The sequence below is a fragment of the Neofelis nebulosa genome, chromosome 3 (genome assembly GCF_028018385.1).
Source record: "Neofelis nebulosa isolate mNeoNeb1 chromosome 3, mNeoNeb1.pri, whole genome shotgun sequence".
In the NCBI taxonomy this organism is placed as follows: domain Eukaryota; kingdom Metazoa; phylum Chordata; class Mammalia; order Carnivora; family Felidae; genus Neofelis; species Neofelis nebulosa.
In genome coordinates, this window is record NC_080784.1 from 94581688 (window position 1) to 94604845 (window position 23158).

The following is a 23158-nucleotide window of genomic DNA, read 5'->3' on the forward strand; positions in this document are numbered from 1 at the left end:
TAAATCACCTCTTCAGGACCTGCAAAGGAGGTATCCAAAAGTCAAATCAGGGACAATTAGGTCACCAACAACTTCCAGTCCATTAAAAACGAGTTTGAATAGTAGGAGGATTTTATTGGCACTAGTTACCAATATGTGCTGTGAGTCCACCTTTACTGGCACAGAGGAGCTTTAAATGGATTTTTCTTTACTTCAAGGAGACTCCTTTGGAATATAGTATGAATTTTCTACAGTTTGGGAAACACAGTGAACTATTAGGTAAGTAATGCCTAAGCAGTCTCAAAGTCAGGAGGCTGAGTAAAGTGATCTGTAGGTTGTAGGCCGGAAAATAACTGCAAACTCATTTATAAAAGGACAAAGTTCTGTAATATCACCACACCAGATGAGAGAATCCCCCCCACATTCTTTTAGATGACAGTTGCCTGAAGAGGTAAGGAGAATTTAGCAGAAATGAATCGGGTTTATACATTTGCATCCCAAGAGAGGAAGCAGCTGTCCAAAGAGGGCAAATAAAGGGGATTCTCAATGGCCTCTAAAGGCGTCCCAGAAGACAATTAGTTTTCAATCCCTGACAAGCTCAAATTAATTGCAGAACCAGTAAGATAAGACATATCTTGATAATTTAATCTTTCTTCCTTATCCTTCTTTGATGTAAGAGGTTATGATAAATGTTTACCATAGGAAAGAAATACAAAGCAGAAAATGAAGAAGCCAACCATATTCCTTATTTCATCAAATTCTTCTAGAGTTAATTCTCAACCACAGAAAAAGACATACCAAAAAAAAGAGAGACAGACAGACAGAGAGACAGAGAGAGAGAAAAAGAAGAAAAAGACATATCAAAGAGAGAAGGAAAGAAAGAAAGAAAGAAAGAAAGAAAGAAAGAAAGAAAGAAAGAAAGAAAGAAAGAAGAAAGAAAGAAAGAAAGAAAGAAAGAAAGAAAGAAAGAAAGAGACACATCATTTTATTTTTTTAAGGATTTTACTTAAATTCAAGTTGTTAACATATAGTGTAGTATTGGTTCAGGAGTAGAATTTAGTGATTCATCACTTACATGTAACACCCAGTGTTCATCACAGCAAGTACCCTCCTTAATAGCCATCACCCATTTAGCCCATCTCCTCACCCACCTCCCTTCCAGCAATCCTCAGTTTGTTCTCTATAGTTAAAAGTCTGCTATGGTTTGCCGCCCTTTCTGTTTTTATATAATTTATTTTTTCCTTAGCTTCCCCTGTATTTATCTGTTTTGTTTTTTAAATTCCACATATGAGTGAAATCATATGGTATTTATCTTTCTCTGACTGACTTAATTCATTTAGCATAATACACTCTAGTTCCATCCATGTTGTTGCAAATGGGAAGATTTCATTATTTTTGATGGCTGAGTAATATTCCTGCGTGTGTGTGTGTGTGTGTGTGTGTGTGTGTGTATTATATATAATTTGTGTATATATACCACATCATCTTTGCCCATTCATCAATCAGTGGACATTTAGGATCTTTCTATAATTTGGCTATTGTTGATAGTATTGCTATAAACATTGTTTTGTTGAGTGGGCAGCTGGGTGGCTCAGTCAATTAAACATATAACTCTTGATTTCAGCTCAGGTCATGACCTCACAATTTGTGGGATTGAGCCCTGCGTTGGGCTCCATGTGCTGACCACACAGAACCTGCTTGGTATTCTCTCTGTCTCCCTCAAAATAAATAAACTTGAAAGAAACAAAAAATGAAAACAACAAAAAAAAATTGTGTTGCATGCACCCCTTCAGATCAGTATATTTGTATCCTTTGGATAAATACCTAGTAGAGCAATAGATAGGTCGTAGGATGGCTCTATCTTTACATTTCTGTGGAAACTCTACACTGTTTTCCAGAATGGCTGCACCAGTTTGCATTCCCACCAACAATGTAAGACATACAACATTTTTAAGTAAAGAATTTTGACTATTTAATGGGACGAAATATTTAATAACAATTATACACACACACACACACACACACACACACGTATTTTACTTGAAATGATTGGAGGGTTTTCATTATCTGAGTGAAGAGATAAGCCATGGGGTCTGCCTTGGATCTTATCTAAGTACTGGGGAATTAGGCATCTAGCCCCACAGAGCATGTTGAAACAAATAGAAAAGTGAAAAACAATAAGGTTGTTCCTATTATTTCCTGGGTTCACTTGTTCAATGTGAAATACCTCAAATCAAACACATTGGAATGATTATTAAAGACTCAGTTGATGGGGCGCCTGGATGGCTCAGTCGGTTAAGCGTCTGACTTCAGCTCAGGTCACCATCTCATGGTCCGTGAATTCGAGCCCCGTGTCGGGCTCTGGGCTGATGGCTCAGAGCCTGGAGCCTGCTAACAATTCTGTGTCTCCCTCTCTCTCTGCCCCTCCCCCGTTCATGCTCTGTCTCTCTGTCTCAAAAATAAATGTTAAAATTTTTTTTTTTTTAAATACTCAGTTGTTAATTTAAATATTTATTATTTAAGATAATTTTATAATTATAAATAAAGAGTTGATTAATGGCAATAATTCTACAATAAGTCGTTTATCATACTTTTGATGATCTACTACTACTAGCATTATAATCTCATGGAATTATGTCTTTTCTAAATTTTTATAAGACTGAAAATATTTTGTTAGCATTCCAATATCTCAAGCAGTTGATAGTCTATTTTAATATTTATATATTGCTATTAAAGATTTCTCTAAAATTATTTTTATTAATTTTAACACACACTATGAATTCTTTTATCCTTATAGCTATTAACCATTTATGTCCACTTTTAAATAATTTTTATTATTTAAAAAATATTTTTTAATATTTATTTATTTGTTTGAGACAGAGACAGAGCATGAGTAGGGGAGGGACAGAGAGAGAGGGAGACAATGGTTAGCAGCCTCCAGGCTCTGAGCTGTCATCACAGAGCCTGATGTAGGGCTTGAACCCATAAACTGTGAGCTCATGACCTGAACCAAAGTCAGACGCTTAACCAACTAAGCCACCCAGGTGCCTCTACCCATTTTTATCCTTATGCAATTTTTCAACATAACACATTATAGTTCCTGAATTTATCTTGTCAGTAGATCATGAAAATTAATTATCTTCATTTGATTTTATCTATGTCTGTTATTATAGTAAAAAAATCTATTGTGTATATGATGTTTCATGTAAAGTAATCAATCACATTAGTATTTACAAAGCATACAATTGGCAATGCCAATATTGTTTGAATTGTGTCAAAATTACAGGGAATATTCTTATTTGAAGAGAGCTTTATTGGTTTTAATGCATTTTATTTACGTTTTGTTATCTTCACATAAGTTTTCCAATTGTCTTTTAATTAAAGACTAGTTAACTCTGTCATAATAAATGGCAAATTATTGATACTTTGATGGAATTATTTTAATTATATTAGTTTGCAACCAACAACTTAACCAACAAATATCTCAACTACTTATAAATATGTGGAAACATTGACCATATCCAGAAGAAAAAGAGGAATAAGTCTGTAGATATGATTTGTTAGACTGTTGAGTATTTGAAATGTCTCTTAAAATAATTTTTTTTGTAGCTGTGTAGAAAGCCACTGAAATTTTACAAGCAAGAAATTGGCAGAGTCAATACTGAATTTTCTGATTAGTCTATAGGCAGAAATATATATATTCTGCCTATATATAATATAAAATATGAATATATTTTATAGAATATATATTATATGAATATATAAAATGAATGAATATATAAAATATAAATATATTTTATATTTATGTATTATATCTATTATATATAATATAAAATGAATATATAAAAATATGAATATGTTTGTATATAAAATAAATACATATGAATATATTTATATATATAGTTACAAAGATATACTAGAATAAGAAGGAGCACTTATAGGCTATTGAGTAGTATTGGAAGCTAATAATAATATCCAGGATTAGAGTGATAACTACTTACTTTTTTAAAAAAGGGAATAATTGTGAAGAAATAATTAGAAAAGTTAATTTCTGATTTTAAAAGATTAATAAATACATTCCATTTCTTTTGCTGGAATAATAAATGTTAGATACAGATATATTTATGTCGTTCTGCTACTAAAAAATTAAATACGAATAGGAGATGTTATAGAAATAATCTAAAAACTTCCTACTCTGGGAGCAATTTAATTAAGTCATTCAATTTAATTAAGTCATTCTCTGAAGATTTTTTGAAGGATCTGTCATTCTGTGCAATATTTAGAAGATAACTTATACACATACACACACACACACACATATATTTATATATACACACACACACACACATATATATATATACACATATATATATATTTTTTTAATTTGTGTCTGCCCAAATGTTCTGTCCTGTTGTTATCTACCCCTCACCTTGTCTCATTCCATGCTATTAATTGCTGACTCTGTAATATAACCTTGTATTAAAAGAAATATTCAAAAAAGACTTAAGCCTTATCTTTTCATGTCTTTTGATAAGTTAAAAAATTACAAAGCAATTGAAGACTTACAAATAACAGGAAAAGAAAAAGGGAGGAGGAGGATGTAGAAAAGGATGAGGAGAAGGGAGGGGAGGAGTGTTGTCCAGGGACTCTCAAACTTGAGGAAACCCACGTATTATTAAAAACAAACAAATAAATAAATAAATAAATAAATAAATAAAAAGATGGTCAGAAACTGGTACAAAACAATAGAAGCTTGATTATTTCAGGTGCACTAAAAACTGTTATGGTAGGAAAAGTTTAGGACCTGAGGTCCCTGGGTGGGGAAAAAACACATATTTTGGAACAATCCTGGGAGCGTCTGACTACAGCAAACCACCTCACGTTTAAGGTTCCTCTTAAGCATGTAACAGATGCCACCTACTCTCCTCAGGTTTCTCTCAGGAATTTGACAGAAGACCTAACTGAAAATAAGTAGTAGACCTTAAAACGTACGATCCACAAGTAATGATATGGCTATAGATCACCCCTCATACGCTGGAAATGAGCCAATCAGGAATGGACAACCCAGCACCAATAAGGGTAGGACCTGAGAAAAAACAGGGGGAAGGGAAGAGGGGACCCAGGCCAGAACCATATAAACAGAGTCCCTTCCCTATTGTTAAGGGCGTTCACTTTCGAAATTCCTCTCTGTAAAAAGAGCTTTCCTACTATTCGTCCTTTCTGATCTTCCACTCTAATAACCTTTTGCCTGCTGCTCATTTTGTGTCCACCTCCTCATTGTTCGAAGTGGCGAGACAATGAACCCCAGGTATTGAAGTAAAAAATCCTGCAACATGATTTGAATTAATTAATTATTTAGTTAGTTAGCTATGTATAATACATATTAATTAGAAACACTTAGAAAATGCAGAGAAACAAAATTAAAAATATCCCATCACTCTGAGATAACCCCCTTCACTCAAAGATACTCACTATTGCTTTCATATTCTGATTTTCTTTTTTAAATTTATTTTATTATTATTATTATTTAATTTAAATCCAAGTTAGTTAACATATAATGATTTCAGAAGTAGAATTTACTGATTCATCATTTACATATAACACCCGGTGTTCATCCCAACAAATGTCCTCCTTAATGCCCCTTGCCCATTTAGCCCATCCTCCCCACCCAACACCCCTTCAGCAACCCAGTTTTGTTCTCTGTATTTAAGAGTCTCGGGGCGCCTGGGTGGCGCAGTCGGTTAAGCGTCCGACTTCAGCCAGGTCACGATCTCGCGGTCCGTGAGTTCGAGCCCCGCGTCAGGCTCTGGGCTGATGGCTCGGAGCCTGGAGCCTGTTTCCGATTCTGTGTCTCCCTCTCTCTCTGCCCCTCCCCCGTTCATGCTCTGTCTCTCTCTGTCCCAAAAATAAAATAAAAAATGTTGAAAAAAAAAAAATTAAAAAAAAAAAAAAAAAAAAAGAGTCTCATGGTTTGTCTCCCTCTTTGTTTTTATATTATTTTTGCATCCCTTCCCTAATATTCATCTGTTTTATATCTTAAATTCCATATAAGTGAAATGATATATTTTCTTTCTCTGACTGACTTATTTCGCTTAGCATAATACTTTCGTAATTATTGCAAATGGCAAGATTTCATTGTTTTTGATCACCAAGTAATATTCCATTATATATATATATATATATATATATATATCCATATATATATATCCATATATATCCATATATCCACACATATATATATCCATATATCCACACACACACACACACACACACGCACATATACATACCATATCTTCTTTATCCACTCATCAGTCTATGGACAATACTTGGGCTCTTTCCATACTTTGGCTATTGTTGATAGTGCTGCTTTAAACATGGGGTGCATTTGCCCCTTCGAGACAGCACTCCTGTATCCTGTGGATAAACACCTAGTGGTGAAATTGCTGGGTCATAGGGTATTTCTATTTTTAATTTTTTGAGGAACCCCCATACTGTTTTCCACAGTGGCTGCACCAGTTTTCCACAAGCAGTGCAAAAGAAATCCTCTTTCTCTGCATCCTCATAAACATCTGTTGTTGCCTGAATTGTTAATTTTAGTCATTCTGACAGGTATGAGGTTGTATCTCAATGTAATTTGATTTGTATTTCCTGGATGATGAGTAATGTTGACCATTTTTTTCATGTGTCTGTTAGCCATCTGGATGTCTTCTTTGGAAAAGCCTTTGGAAATGTCTTTTGTCCATTTTTTCACTGGGTTATTTGATTTTGGGGGGTTGAGTTTGATAAGTTCTTTATAGATTTTGGATACTAACCCTTTATCAGATATGTCATTTGCAAATATCTTCTCCCATTCCGTCGGTTGCCTTTTAGTTTTGTTGATTGTTTCCTTCGCTGTGCAGAAGCTTTTTATCTTGATGAGGTCTCAGTAGCTCATTTTTGGCTTTGTTTCCCTTGCCTCCAGACACGTCAAATAAAAAGTTGCTGTGGTGAAGTCAAAGAGGTTGTTGCCTATATTATCCTTTAGGATTTTAATGGCTTCCTGTATTATGTTTAGGCCATTCATCCATTTTGAGTTTATTTTTGTGTATGGTGTAAGAAAGTGGTATCAGTTCATTCTTTTGCATGTTGATGACCAGTTTTACCAACAGTATTTGCTGAAGAGGTTGTCTTTTCTCCATGGGATATTCTTTCTTGCTTTGTCAAAGATTAGCTGGACATACGTTTGTGGGTCCATTTCTGGGTTCTCTATCCTGTTCCATTGATGTGGCTGATTCTGGGCCAGGATCATACTGTCTTGATGATTACAGATTTGAAGTACAGCTTGAAGTCCGGAATTGTCATGCTTCCAGCTTTGGTTTTCTTTTTCAGGATTGCTTTGGCTACTCAGGTTTTTTTTTTTTTTTCTGTTTCCATACAAATTTTATGATTGTTTATTCTAGCTCTGTGAAGAATGCTGGTGTTATTTTGATAGGGATTGCTTTATTTATTTAATTTTTTTCCTCTCTCTGCAAGAAGCAGATATTGGTCTCAGTTGCCTCATTGAAAAAAATCGTCATGCTTTCCTACCTCTTAAAGAAACCATAAATCTCACTCAGATCATGAGAGAATGTAGCATCTAAGCTTAACAGTATAACAGGAAAGTTGGCTTTTGAAAAACTTGATTCCAAGTTGAACTTGGCTTTAAAAAATAGCAGAGTGTAAGACTTTAGTTATTCTCACAGCTGGGATTTATGCTCTGATGGAAATCACTCTTTCACAGTTAATAAGCATGTGGATGTTTGTATCTTACAGGAACTGTGGGTCTAATGACAAAATTTAGCAATATTTCATTATTTATTCCTATTTTTATGATATTCAGGAGTTTTATATATGTTGCTGCAGAAATGAGACATCCCTTTAGTTATACTTCACTCACTCTTTAGATGACATAGAACTGACATTTATGCTTTGGCCTCCATTTGCTATATATCATAATTTATAGTTCCCTATAATTATATTTTTCTAAGAATAGTCTTTCATTTTCATGACTTGGGAGATCAAATGTTGAAATGTTCTCTTTTTGAGTTTCTAAATGAAATAACCAACATTTTCTTTCCAAATGTGAGCTTTGGCCACATATTTCTTTCAGAGTAAGCTTATGAAACTGGCTGATATGTCCAAGAGCTGTATATGAAATAGAATGGCCTCATTTAAAAATAATATTTTCTTGGGGCACCTGGGTGGCTCAGTCAGTTAAGCCTCCAACTCTTGATTTCGGCTCAGATCACGATCTCAGAGTTCGTGAGATCAAGCCCTGCTTCAGGCTCTACGCTGTCAGCATGGAGCCTGCTTGGGATTCTTTCTCTCCCTGTCTCTCTTCCCCTCCACTGCTCATGCTCACTCACTCTCTCTGTCTCTCGAAAATATATAAATAAATTAAAAACAAATTAAAAATGTAAAAATAAACAAAATCATCTTTTCTTTACAAATTTTTATTTGCTATTATTTTTTTATTATTTGTAGTAATGATCTTGATCCATAACTGTTATTTACATTATTTGATATTGTCAATTTTCTGAGGTTTATAGATATTAACACTGACTTGACTTAATCTATTTAATATTATAAATATCAGAAAACAATTGCCTCTTTTCTGTCGTTGCCTTGTTTACTGTTTCCCCCAACAACACCACCAACTGTAGACTCTGGAAAATATATTTGAGATTTTATTTTGTCATATTTTTGCTTGGCATCAAAGAAACTGCACAAGTTACTTGTTCACATGTAAGCTCACCATTAGTAAGTTCACACAAATCATTAAAATATTATTTTCAGCTTTATAGATTGCATTTTATTACAAATTGTTGTTGAAACAGACTTCACATATTATAGGTGGAAAATAAATAAACACGGACAATTGAAGCCTTTTAGCTAAGATTTTACATTCTACCTTTTGAAGTAAACCCTTTTTTACATTCACCATTTTCATGATGGACACATGAAGAATGAGAAGAGATAATTTCTTTTCATGTTAAATACCATTTAATTCTATGTGCTCACCTTTGTTCGAGATAAGAGTTATAACTTTTCCAGATAGTTATAAATTTGGATTATGTAATGTATATCAAAATGAATAATTTTAAAGTTTAATTATATTCTTAGTGTTAATTATTTTAAAAAGAAAAACAACATGACACAATGAACTGAAAGGAAAGCTAGGTTTGTCTTGCCATGTCTTATTTCTTTGCTATTTTCCTGTAGATAGATTACTTTCTTTCTTTTCCGTTCCTTCCTTGCTACCTTCTTTTCTTGCTTCCTCCCTTCCTTCCTTCCTTCCTTCTTTTTTAAGTTTATTTATTTATTTTGTGAGAGAATGTGAGAAGAGGAGGGGCAGAGAGAGAGACAGAGAGAGACAGAGAGAATAGCACAAACCCACAAACAGTGAAATCATGACCTGAGTTGAAATTGAGTTGGATGCTTAACCAATGGAGCCATGTAGGTGCCCCTCATTAGTAGGTTTCTAATCTCGTATTTCTAGAATACCTTGTGTACAAAGGGTATGATGTCATTATACAATGAACATGTTTTTCTATATTTTATACTTTTGAGTGAGCATAAAAAATACAAAAGGAACATTATTAAGTGATAATGTTATTACTTAGCTATTAAATCTATTTAATACATAGTATAAAATAAATATTTGTTTTTGTTGCTATCATTTTTGATAATTCCATTGTTCTTTAAATTATAATCAAGATTATCAACATTAATAAGCTTCTATATATTTAAAGCTTAAAAGACCTTTTAAAAACATACTAAAATTTACACAAACACAACACGCTGTGATAAAAGAATATCTTGAGTATCCTTGTTAATCAGAGGATATTTCTGTAACAGGTTAAAATGGTAAATTATTACTCAACTCTTACTGGGATACCTTCACTATAAGATTGTTATTTACTTAGTAGGGATGGTCCCCATCCTCACTTAGAAATATTTAACATCTAGCTAATGCACTATTATGTGAATAGAAGAATTAGAAACATTTTCACAGGTTACTTTGGGGATCACTTACTACTCACACAGTGCAGAAAACCATATTTAATTGTAGATGTTCATCACTTACCCATTTGGGAAAATGCTATATGATAATATCCAGAAACACATACTGAAAGATTTTTAGAAGCCTGATGATTTTTACAAAATATTATTCTTTATCAGAAAAGACAGAAAATTGATGGAAACAATCTCATTTCTGATGAAAAGATGACATCATTATTTCCATCTCACCCTCATCAAAAATTGAGAGATACAAACATATGGTTTTATATGTGTTCTACCAAAGTGTCCAGTCTTACAAACACCATATATTAAACCACACGTGAAGCATTCTGCCTTCAGAAATGTGTTAAATGCTAAACTGCCTTTGTGTCAATCATAATGGTAAGAACAATTAGATGAGAGCAAAAAGTGGATATTTTAAGCATTGTGTTTAGGTTAAGATTTTAGGGATTAAATTTAGTCATCCTCTTGATTGCTTAATCACACTGTGTCCTAAATGGATGGTTATTGGGAGAGTTTTTTTTTTTTTCTTTTATTTATTCACACCGTGCACAGATATAAAAGTAAGTCCTGTGGCTTCTGTTAATGAGTGTAGAGCATCTAGTGATTACTGTAGGATTAGAGCACAATGTACGTATAGAGTTGATACATTCTTTTTCAGTAATATTCAACAACAATGTGACTTCTAATTCTATACAACATAGCACATAAACATAATAAAAGAGCCATAATAAAATTAGCTCATATAATATTTCTTCATCAATACATACAATATATATGAATTTAAAGCATGACATAATGCACCATATGAAGGGTGCATACAGAAGTATTAAAGTAGGTAAGGTAATTAGAAAACACTTCATGAGAATGATCAGAAAAATATTAGCCAAATTTATAGAATTAATGTTAGAATTAATTAGAATGTTAGAATTAATTAGAATGTTAGCATGTTAGAATCTGTAAGGGTTATGAAATGCATTATGTCATGAGTCAGCAAATTACTGTCTTCAAGAACTTTCTACTGCATCACTTATTTTTATAAATCAATTTCATTAGAAAACATTCATACCCATTTATTTATATATTATCTATGGCTGCTTTCATAGTATGGTGACACAGTTGAGTAGTCCAACAGAGACCATATAGCCTGCAAAGCCTACAGTATTTACTATCTAGACCTTTATAGAAAAAAATTGCTCGGTCTTGTTTTATGTAATTAGAATAATAATAAGATAGACATTGAATTATTTTACAAAAGAAAAACATAAAAGAATCTTTATAGTTTGACAAAGTGGTAGTACGAGATGACACTCATTTCTACTATTAATGAGAAATCCAGGATAAACTAAAATATTTCAGAATATATAATCCAAGCTCTTTTCTTTAATAATCAAATATCTTAAAAGAAAATCCACAGTTATAGAAAGAATGAAGATTCTACAAATACAATTAAAAATATGCAAACTGATATTGCATAAGCTCTGGAGAAGAGGGTTCCAGTACCAGATGTGAACCTTTTATCATGTAATAGGTTTTTATAGTAATTTTGGAACAGGTGATGAAATATGCCTTTGTTTTTATTACAGGCAGAGTTAAGTCTGTGATCAGTATTATAAAACCACTCACCTTCACTGGGAAATTAATAGTAATTAATAATAACAGTAAGATTATATAATGTATAAATATGTATAAATAAATACACTTACAGACTTCTCTTTTTTTTTTTTTTTTTTTCTCTCTCTCACATGGTAGAAGGAGCTAGGAGGGGTAACTGGGTGATTCAGTTGGTTAAGCATCAGACTTCGGTTCAGGTCATGAGCTCACAGTTCCTGAGTTCAAGCCCCATGTCAGGCTCTGTGCTGAAAGATCAGAGCCTGGAGCCTGCTTCAGATTCTATGCCTCTCTCTCTCTCTCTCTCTCTCCCGCTGCACCTCCCCACTCATGCTCTGTCTCTCTCTTTCAAAAATAAATAAACATTAAAAAAATTAAAAAAAAATAAATAAATATTAAAAAAAGGAACTACAAAACATTAAAAAATAAAGAAGGAGCTAGGGATTACCCTGGAGATTCGTTTTAAGGCAGTAATCCTTGTCATAAATGTTCTACCCCTATGGTTCAAACATCTACCAAAGGCCTCACCTACCTCTACTATCATTTTTTGGGAGTTAGGATTTCAACATATACATTTTGGGGAGGGACAAACATTCAGACCATTTATATTTATATATATTTAATGCTTTATATATATGTATATGTTACATAATAATTTATAATATTTAAATTGTATTCGGGGCGACTGGGTGGCTCGGTTGAGCGTCGGACTTCAGCTCAGGTCATGATCTCACACTCCGTGAGTTTGAGCCCCATGTCGGGCTCTCTGCTGATAGCTCAGAGCCTGGAGCCCGCTTCAGATTCTGTGTCTCCCCCTGTCTCTGCCCCTCCACTGCTCATGTTCTGTCTCTCTCTGTCTCAAAAATAAATAAAAACATTAAAAAAATTAAAAAAATAAAATACAATGATATGTAACTGTATATAATGTATAAATCTATGCATACTTAATATATATATATTTCAGTCAATAGAAAATTGAAAAAAGTACTGGAATGAAAGAAGCAATGGTGAGCATAAATATTGATAAAAACACATACATAAGTGTTAAGAATCATTGCTTATGATAATGTGGGAGATTCACAAAAATGTAAGGAAGAGCAGGTGTAGCCACATTCAAAGAATATAAAGTCTTAAATTATTTGGCTGATGAGTACACCTATTAATAAATACTAAGCATGTTTCATATAGGTTAAAATATTTGGGCTACCCTGTGCAAGAAAAAAATATGTGTAATATGTAACTTCCAAATCAGTATAAAAAAATAATAGGAAGAGAACTCTATCTATCTATCTATCTATCTATCTATCTATAATCTATCTATCATCTATCTACCTATTGAGGGGTTGAGGTATATATATATATATACATACATATATATACACGTATATATATGTATGTATATATATATGCCAGAAGCAAAAAACAATCTTGATGAATATAATACAATAGGACTAAATCTAAGTACAACATAAACACAATAAAGGTAAATGAATTACAATAACACCAAAAACAATTTGGATATTAAAAATCACACACAACTCAATACTTACAAAGGCACAGTGAAGCATAATTATACAAGAAGAATCAAAGTAAAAGAACTGATAAAGACATGCCAGAGAAATAATCAAGGAAATCTGGTGTGGCTACACTAATTTCAGTCAAATAGAATACAACACAATCAGGTTATAAGGGTTTTCTCTTTCACACACATAAATGTAAGTGCAATTCATGGGTATTAAGGCATGAGATCAACTATTAAGGAGGAAGGAGTAGAAAGCTAACATCCTCTTTCTTTAAGAAATCTTCCGAAAGTTGCACATAGTGTTTTTTTTGTGCCCCTTAACCAGATATTAGTGATATGGTCCCACCTACATGTGGGAGAAGCTGGGAAATATCCTCATATTCCAGAATACCAATGCCCAGTTGGATGTCATTCAAGGCTTCTCTTACTATGGAGTGTTTGGTAAACAGATACTTGAAGAAAACAAGGAGATTGTCATAGTCCCAACAACATATTAAAACAGAAACCATAACATATTAAAACACTTAGATGACCAGAAATCAAAGCCTTTGAAAACTCATTTCATCAATAGCAGAACATATATTAAATCGTACCTCTTGAATTCATTTGCCTAATGAAAACTGCATTCTTTTCATAGTTTGGTAGATATATGTCTTCAGGAACCAAACCTACTGGTTTTTTAAATTTTTTTTCTAGTATATTATATTAACAGTTAATAAAAATACAAGACATACATAGAGAAAAGTTGACACAGTTGCAAAACCAGTATTAAAAACAGATTGATGTTTCTAGAAACATTACCTAAATATTTTAAAAAAGATATGTTGCTTCCTGGTCCCCTTTTCCTCCTTCTCCACCTTTAGGGAAGGGAAAGAAAAAGTGTTAATTGCTTTTAAACTTACCTTAAATATATGTTTATTGTTAGAACCCACATATAAATGAGGCCTTAGAATATTTAAGATTATTTCCTACCTTTTTTATGTGTAGCTTCCTGTTATAAGGAATGAAATACTGGAAAATATTTGAATTTGTACTAACATAAATTAGAACATACAAAGAAAGTAATAATAGAAAAAAATGTCCTGGCGAAGATATAGGTATGCCCATATATCAATGAATGTGTGCCTGTAGGTGCATATACAATATCATTGATTGTATAATCAATATGTCTGGAAAACATACTCATCTTAGTCATAGTTTCCAGAACAATGTGATTAGAATGCTGTTAATGTGCTCACATCTTCATTTGAAAATATAGTATCTCTTGCAAATAATAAAGCCATTCAATTTAAAAATAGCATTTTTGTCATTTCAATAACTCCTAAAATACTTTTTCATTTCTGTTTTAATAAAAGAGGTATCTCAAAATATTAAAAAATTTAGCTGGAGGGACAAAATGTACTGTGAATATATGTGACAAATTTTATTTTTCTGAAATATGTATTGGCTAGCTGCTGTCATTATTAGAATCTCCAAGTATAATATTTTCAGTTATTACTTTTACTGACACATATTACAGAAACTGAGTAGACATACACTGCAGGATTTGGTAAAATGAGATATAATTCAAAGAAATTGTACTATTGAACTCTTAAAAATCACATATAAGGTTAAAACATAAATGTGCTATTAACAAAGAGATATTACCTTACTGTACAATGCCTTCCCAAATTTATGACTGATTTACTTTATACCATTGAATGAACTTTCTTTGTTTTTTTTTTTTTTTCCCATGGCTTCATTATTACTCAATTTAATTCAAGTAGCAGAATTATTTATGCTACTGTGTTAGAACATATAACTAAAATACAGCCCAAGTCTTTCTCATTGAGAACAAGCACTTAACTCCTTTAAGCAACATAGGAATCTTTAAGGTTCTTGGTTGTGGACTAGATTTTCTGAGTCTGTGAGTCTGTGACATTAATCAACGTATTGTAATGCTCTGAGAAAACATTTATTCATCTATAAAATGCGGATAAGAAAATTCTCTTCATGGGGCAAATGATAATCAAATGAGATTGTACATGCTAACCTACTATTCAGAGTCTTATAAATAGAAGAGACTTAACAAATACTAAAGTAATATGAATATTAATATACAAGACCATTAACCTAATTAACTGATCATTTTCTCATATGTAATGTGTTCCCATCAATATCAAAATATATTTGGTTATGGAGTCATACATATTTTTTTAAGAGGACACAACCAAAAATAAAGTTAGTGTTACCAGGGGTGCCTGGGTGGCTCAGTAGGTTAAGTATCTGACTCTTGATTTCAGCTCAGATATGATCTCAATGTTCTGTGCCCACAGTGTGGAGCCTGCAGGGATTATCTCTCTTCCCACTCTTTCTCTGCCCCTCTCCCACTCATGTGTGCATGCGGGCACACGCCTGCCAGCTCTATCTCTCTCTCAAAATAAATAAATAAACATTAAAAAATGTTAGTACTACCAAATTAACTCTTTAATAAATAACAACATGTTGTGTACTATATTGTATACATAACATATAATATTGCATCTATTTTATAATGAACTACACGTAGAAATAATATAAAATACTGAAAAATTATTATGGGTTTTACATGTAGTATAAAAGGTCAATAAATTAAAAGTATGCATTAAAATGACACTATGGAGTACAAAATAACTAAAGGTAGATATTTAATTAGCCTTGGCACAGATGGGTATTTATACATTAAATATGAATTACAGAAAATACAGAAATTCTGTATTTTTCTGCAGAGAAAATAGAAACATTAGAAAAAAATTACAACTCAGGGCACCTGGGTGGCTCAGTCAGTTAAATGTCCGACTTTGGCTTGGGTCATGATTTCACAGTTCGTGAGTTTGAGCCCCTCATCACGCACTGTGCTGACAGCTCAGAGCCTGGAGCCTGCTTCAGATTCTGTGTGTGTGTCTCTCTCTGCCCCTAAGCCCACACCCCCTCTCAAAAATAAAGAAACATTAAAATTTTTTTTTTTAAAAATACAGCTTAAGGAGATAAACTAGTAAAACACAACAATGAACTCAAACAATATTCAAAATATGAAAAATATTTGCACCATAACTGATATTAACTTAATACCTATAGTAGAGAAGCACTCCTATTATTTAATATAGAAATTGGATAACTCAAAGGAAAAAAAAAAAGGTCAGTATACGTTCAGAAAATTCACAAAAATTGTCCAAAATTAAGTAAAAATAGAACAAAATTTGTTTCATGCCACTGCTGTTTATAGAAATGCAATCTAAAATAATGTTACCATTAGAAATTTCATTTTGTATGATGATGAAGCATATTAAGAGTGACAATGGTCAGGTTCAACGCATTCTTCTATAGAATTCATGATAACATACACCTTTCAGAAGTATAACTTTTCAATGCAGGACTATGGAGGACTAGTTTTACAAAATGTCCATATCCATGGGGCGCCTGGGTGGCGCAGTCGGTTAAGCGTCCGACTTCAGCCAGGTCACGATCTCGCGGTCCGTGAGTTCGAGCCCCGCGTCAGGCTCTGCGCCGATGGCTCAGAGCCTGGAGCCTGTTTCCGATTCTGTGTCTCCCTCTCTCTCTGCCCCTCCCCCGTTCATGCTCTGTCTCTCTCTGTCCCAAAAATAAAAAAAAAAAAATTAAAAAAAAAAAAATGTCCATATCCTTTGACAAAGTGCTGTGGTTAGCATGAAATATCGATACATTGGTCTTATTTTGTAAATATAGACACCCAAATATACTGCCTACACATATACCCATGTTCAGATATACATTGTATAAAGATGCGCACCAATACAAAACAGTAATTATTTAATTAGGTGTTAGTGATTTTGATCGTTTTATGCATTTTGCAATGGCAGAAAATTATTTTGCACAATAATAATATATTCTTAATTTTGTAATTATAATTAAAACAATATATTTTCATTTGGATGAAAATAAAGTTAAGGAGTCATATATAAGAAATATTCAAGTTTATTAAAACCTCTTCTTTAGAAAGCCAAGATTAATGATATATAAAAGTCTTGTTATTGTTGGTAAGACTGAGATAAATGCATGAATATTTATCTTTTAATAGATTTTGAGTTTGATTTAATGAAGTTTTAATGTTATACTTTATAATACACCACTATTTCCTATATAGTATGAAGGATCGTAATTGGAATATATGGTCCAATTCACATTCAATTAGTGATATACTATTTCATACTAAAACTTGTGCTGCTGCTAACTCTTTTAATTTGTGGAGACTGTATTCTAATTAGATTTTATAATGATAATTCAAAGAAATTATCTAGTAAAATCTCTTAGTTGTTTTTATTTCCCTTTAGAGAAGGTTATTAATTATTGAATTCATCAAATTCTAATCTGTACAAAAAGACTAGTTCCTTTGGTGACTTAATAATTATAAGAAATGACCTAAAACTGGTACCATAATTATAAAACTAAAACATATATTTGATGTACAAATATAACATAATATGATTAACATTATTATTGGAAAACTATTTTTTCAAATATCAAATCTTTCTTAAAAGACATCAATAATACAGATAGCTGCAAAAAGAACACAATTTTCAAATACAAACTAAATATCTAATAAATAAAATATCTGAATAGAAATAAAATAAATTTTAACCTTTAAACAGTGTCAGCTTCTAAAATACTAATAAATTGATAACACAAAATGATTTCAGAATGTGGGAAAACAAGAAATTGATTGTATGGGTTGCAAAGGTGCATATCAGAACAGTTTTCTAGAAGACCATTTCACAATATATATCAGAAACAGTAAAGTTTTGTATTTTTACTTGGAGAAATTTATTCCATAAAATTATAACTTGTTACATATTAGTTTAATTTGATGACTATTTGTCATCACATTGGTTATTAAGATGAAAAGATGGACATACCCAAAAATGAGAAAACTGGTTTATAAAAATTAAGTTAATTCTATATGATGGTCAGTCGTATACTGTTCAATCGTTTAAATGCCTGCACTCTACACACCCCTAGGTTCATTGCAGCATTATTTATAACAGCCAAGATATGGAAATAACCTAAGTTTCCATCCATGGGTGGATGAATAAAGAAAATGTGACATATATATTAAATGGATGTTATTCAGACATAAAAAGAATAAAATCTTACCATTTGTGACAACATGGATGGACTTACAGGGTATCATACTAAGTAGAATAAATCAGTCAGATAAAGATAAATACCATATCATCCCACTAATAGTTGAGTTAAAAACAATGCACAAACAAACAAACAGCAAATTCATAAATACAGAGAATACACTGGTAATTGCCAGAGGAGAGAGGAACCAGGGAAATGGGCAAAAAAGTGAAGGAAATTAAAACACACAAACGTTCAGTTATAAAATATGTAAGTCACAGAGATAAAACTATAACATAGGGAATATACTTTAAATCTTTTTTTTTTTTCAACGTTTTTTATTTATTTTTGGGACAGAGAGAGACAGAGCATGAACGGGGGAGGGGCAGAGAGAGAGGGAGACACAGAATCGGAAACAGGCTCCAGGCTCCGAGCCATCAGCCCAGAGCCTGATGCGGGGCTCGAACTCACGGACCGCGAGATCGTGACCTGGCTGAAGTCGGACGCTTAACCGACTGCGCCACCCAGGCGCCCCACATAGGGAATATACTTAATAATATTGTCATAATGTTGTATGGTGACTGATGGTAAATAAATGTATCATGGTGGGCACTGGGTGGTATATAGAATTGTAGAATCTCTATGTTGTGCACTTGAAACTAACAGAGCATTGTATGTTAGCTATATTTAAATAATAATTTTTTTAATTCTTAAAAAAAAAACTCTCCAAGAAATGTTTTAAAAAATGAATAAAATAAAATTGTGATAATTTGAGATTTTTGTTCAATATTTGTTATATTTTGTACATCAATAATTAAAACTTATACAAATGTAAAATTGTTTAATAGTATGGAAAAATGCTTACACTTTTAATATGTAAACTCCTAGCTTACAAAATAATATAAACTGGTCTTTTTTTATGATGTGTATATTTACAGATATGCTTTAGTTAAAAAAATAAAACATATCCTTTTGTCTGTGTTTATCATAAATAAAAAGCATAAACATAAGAAATAAAAATTAAACATAATAGTTTTGTTAAAGTGGAAAGTGATATTTTTCATTGTGTTCCTTGGATCAAAATACCTTTTTATATTTGAATTATCTTTGGTAGTTTGTTATTCATACACAAGATTTACATACGTAGGATAAATGCTTATGAATCATAGAATAGCATGAAAATAAGAAATCGCTTTATTTTAGGGACGCCTGGGTGGCTCAGTTGGTGGAGTGTCTGCCTCCTGATTTCGGCTCGGGTCATGATCTCATGGTTGGTGAGTTCGAGCCCCACATTAGGCTCTGCACTGATGGCATAGAGCCTGCTTGGGATTCTCTCCTCTCTCTGCCCTTCCCTTGCTCATGCTCTCTCCCTGAAAATAAATAAATAAAATTAAAAAAAAAAGAAATTGTTTGATTTTAATTATTAGGTATTAGTAAGCAATAGCTGAAATAAGATTAAGTTTTATGTGCCATTAAGTTCACCTTTGGCATCACAGGCGTGATCAGAGTTCTATTATTTCTATATATTCTTTCTGGACTAATCTACATGCTTGCAGTAGTTACTTATTCCATGATGGCTATGATAATAGCACCTGTGGATGGTGGATTAAAACATTTTTTCAAAGGTGAGAAATTGCCATGGAATTACATTCTCTCTTGGACAATATATCTTTGCATAAACAAGACTACTGAAAGTAGGAGAAAATCCAAGGAAATACAGCAAGAAATAGTAACCAGAATTTTATATGCCTTCTCTCCCTCCTATTACTTTTTATTTTCATTTTTCATAAACATTGCATTATCTTGATATTAACTCTTGCACAAAATGAATGGTGTGTGTGTGTGTGTGTGTGTGTGTGTGTGTGTGTCGTCATGGTTGTAATTTAAGAGTCTTTTGGGTAAAGAAATCACTGAACTGTAAAATATAAGTGACCCAGATTACTGCAGGGAGTCTTGCCTGCTGCTATTAACCCTTACCTCTGTAAAGTAAACCTGTGAGCAAAGAAAGATTCTCACAGCATGCTGTGACCAACATCAATGGGAGCAGAAAAGAATTATAAATAGATGTAGTAGGTAAAATGAAGACAAAAATCTGGATCAGGAAGCCTGAACACGAAATATCAAATACTTAATTTTACTTACATAATAATTGACATCAAGTTTTAGCTTCACCTTTCAAATTTAGTTGATTCCCGAGTATAGAGAATAATCATTCATCTATACAGTAATAAGGATCATAATAAAAAAGCGATTTTAGATATTGTAAACATAAACTCATGGGATTAAATATGATCATTTAATGGGGATTGATCTATAGTGAAATAGTATTATTAAGAAAATACTTGATCATAGTCTATATGCATTTACATTTACATTATCATATAAACCCCATCATTTTTTTAAATAATACAGGAGGGAAATCCTTCCATAACCATTACAGTCCAAATATTCAAGTTAGATTTAATTCCTTGCTTGTTCTCTGACATTATATGTGCTTCTTTTACATTTTTGAGAATTAATTTAAATCTCATCAACATATAAAATTCCCTTTGTATTTAAAACAATATTAAACAAGACATATATTTTTATTTGATTAATCTTCTAAAAAAGAATAAAACTTACAGTCATAATTATAGAATTTTTCTGAGTGTCAGAGACTCTGAGAAAGGAAGTCAACCTTTCTGCAAAGGCCACTGAACCAATTTATAAGTGATCAGCCATCCAAGAAATCTGAAAGTTCTGGTTTTATTTATTCACTGAAAGGAGACAGAGCTTCCCATATTTATTTCACATTCTTAAGACATGACAAGAAATTCCTTTTTCTTAATGTGACTAAAACTGCGAACTTCCAAGTTGATATACCAGTAATGCTAGTCTTCCTCTATATTACCCGTTCAAAGTTTCAATACTTTTATTCAGTCTAATAATGCCTGAAAGCAATGGAATCAACATAATCATAGAAGTGGTTTCTATAGTAACTTTTATCCTGATGATACTTCACGTTTTTAATGACCTTTATACCAGCTTGTTAAGGTGAACAGAAAAATTGTATATCATCGTAATATAGTTGGGCTTGCAAATCCTCAAGGATTATCTTTTAGAATGTCCTTAACTTACAGATGTGTAAACATGGGGCTGCAGATGATTTAGTAACTCAAAGAAGGTCTTAGAATGATTGCCATGTTAAGACTAGTGTCAAAGACTGACTTTCAATCATTCAACCAGTATCCATTATTATTTCAGAATCTACCTTAAATAATAAGAACAGAATTTTAGAATTGGTTATTGCATTCACGATGTTGTGCAACCATCACTGCTATTTGTTTCCGAACATTTTTATCACACTAAGTAGAAATTCAGTATGTATTAAGCAATAACTCATCATTCCTGCCTCCTCTAGTCCCTTAATCTATCCTGCCTCTATGAGTTTGTTTATTCTAGATATCTCGTATAAGTGAAAACATACCATATTTGTCCTTTTCTATATAGTTTATTTAATTTAACATAGTGTTTTCAGGTCCATCCATATTGTAGGGTGTATCAGAAAAGAACTTCATTTCTTTTACGGCTGAATAATATTCCAGTGTGAGTGTGAGTGTGTGTGTGTGTGTGTGTACATTTGTTTATGTATTCATCAGTTGATGTACACATGTTTCTACCTTTTTTATAAGTACCTATTTAAATCCTTGTTAGTTTTTTTTGTGCGTGTATATACCTGAAAGTCAAATGGCTCATCATATGGTAATTTCATGCTTTACGTTTTGAGGTACCATCAGACTGTTTTCCACAGCGGCTACACAATCTTACATTACCACCAACAATGCACCAGGTTCTAATTTCTTCACATCCTTGCCAATACTTTTGTTTTCCATCTTACTTAGTTGCCAATATTGCAGACATCCTAGTAGATATGAAGTGGAATCTCACTAATTTGAATTCCCATATTGACTAATCATGTTGAGCATCTTTTCAGGTATTATTGGTCAGTTGTATATATACTTCGGAGAACTATCTATTCAAATCCTTTGCCTGTTTTTAACTGGCTTCTCTTTTTGGCATTGAATTGCTCTTTATGTATTCTGGATACTAAATCCTTATCAGATATTTATGATTTATAAATATTTTCTCTAGTACTGTAGGTTGTGTTTTGATTATAGTTTTAATGTTTTTATAAAGTAATTCATGTGAGATTTTTTATTTAAAAATGACATATTGTAAAAAACTAGCAAAGTAACACTAAAATTTATTAAATGAGTTAATATAAGTTTTAGAATTACTAATGGGAGCACATGCTGTATTTGAAAATTCTTCCTGGATCTCCTTCTGTTAGAAAGAGACTATTCTAGGGCACCTAGGTGGCTCGGTCGGTTAAGCCTCCAACTTCAGCTCAAGTCATGATCTCCCAGTTTGGTTGGTAAGTTTGAACCTTGCACTGGGCTCTTTGCTGACAGCTCAGAGCCTAGAGCCTGCTTCAGATTCTGTGTTTCCCTCCCTCTGCCCCTCCTCTGCTCATACTCTGTGTCTCTCTGTCTCTCAAAAATAAATAAACATTTTTAAAAATCTTAAAAAAGACTATTCTTATTTGCCTGAGATATATTCATATTCAATCATTCAGATAAATGTTATGAGTCGTTAATCAGCTGTTATTTATGGAAATTCTTCTTAAAGAGATGCTCAATAAGTATACAAATCATGAAAAATTCTTGCACAAGTTTTTAGCAAACTATAAATAAAAGTTACCTTCCTTAATATTATGATTAATATATTAGAAAACTATCACAAAAATATTATGTCACACACACAACATTATGCTAAACTTGAGAAATATTACTGCCTGTTAAATACAGAAGAAGATAACATGACCATTGGTCACTTGATGGTCAACAT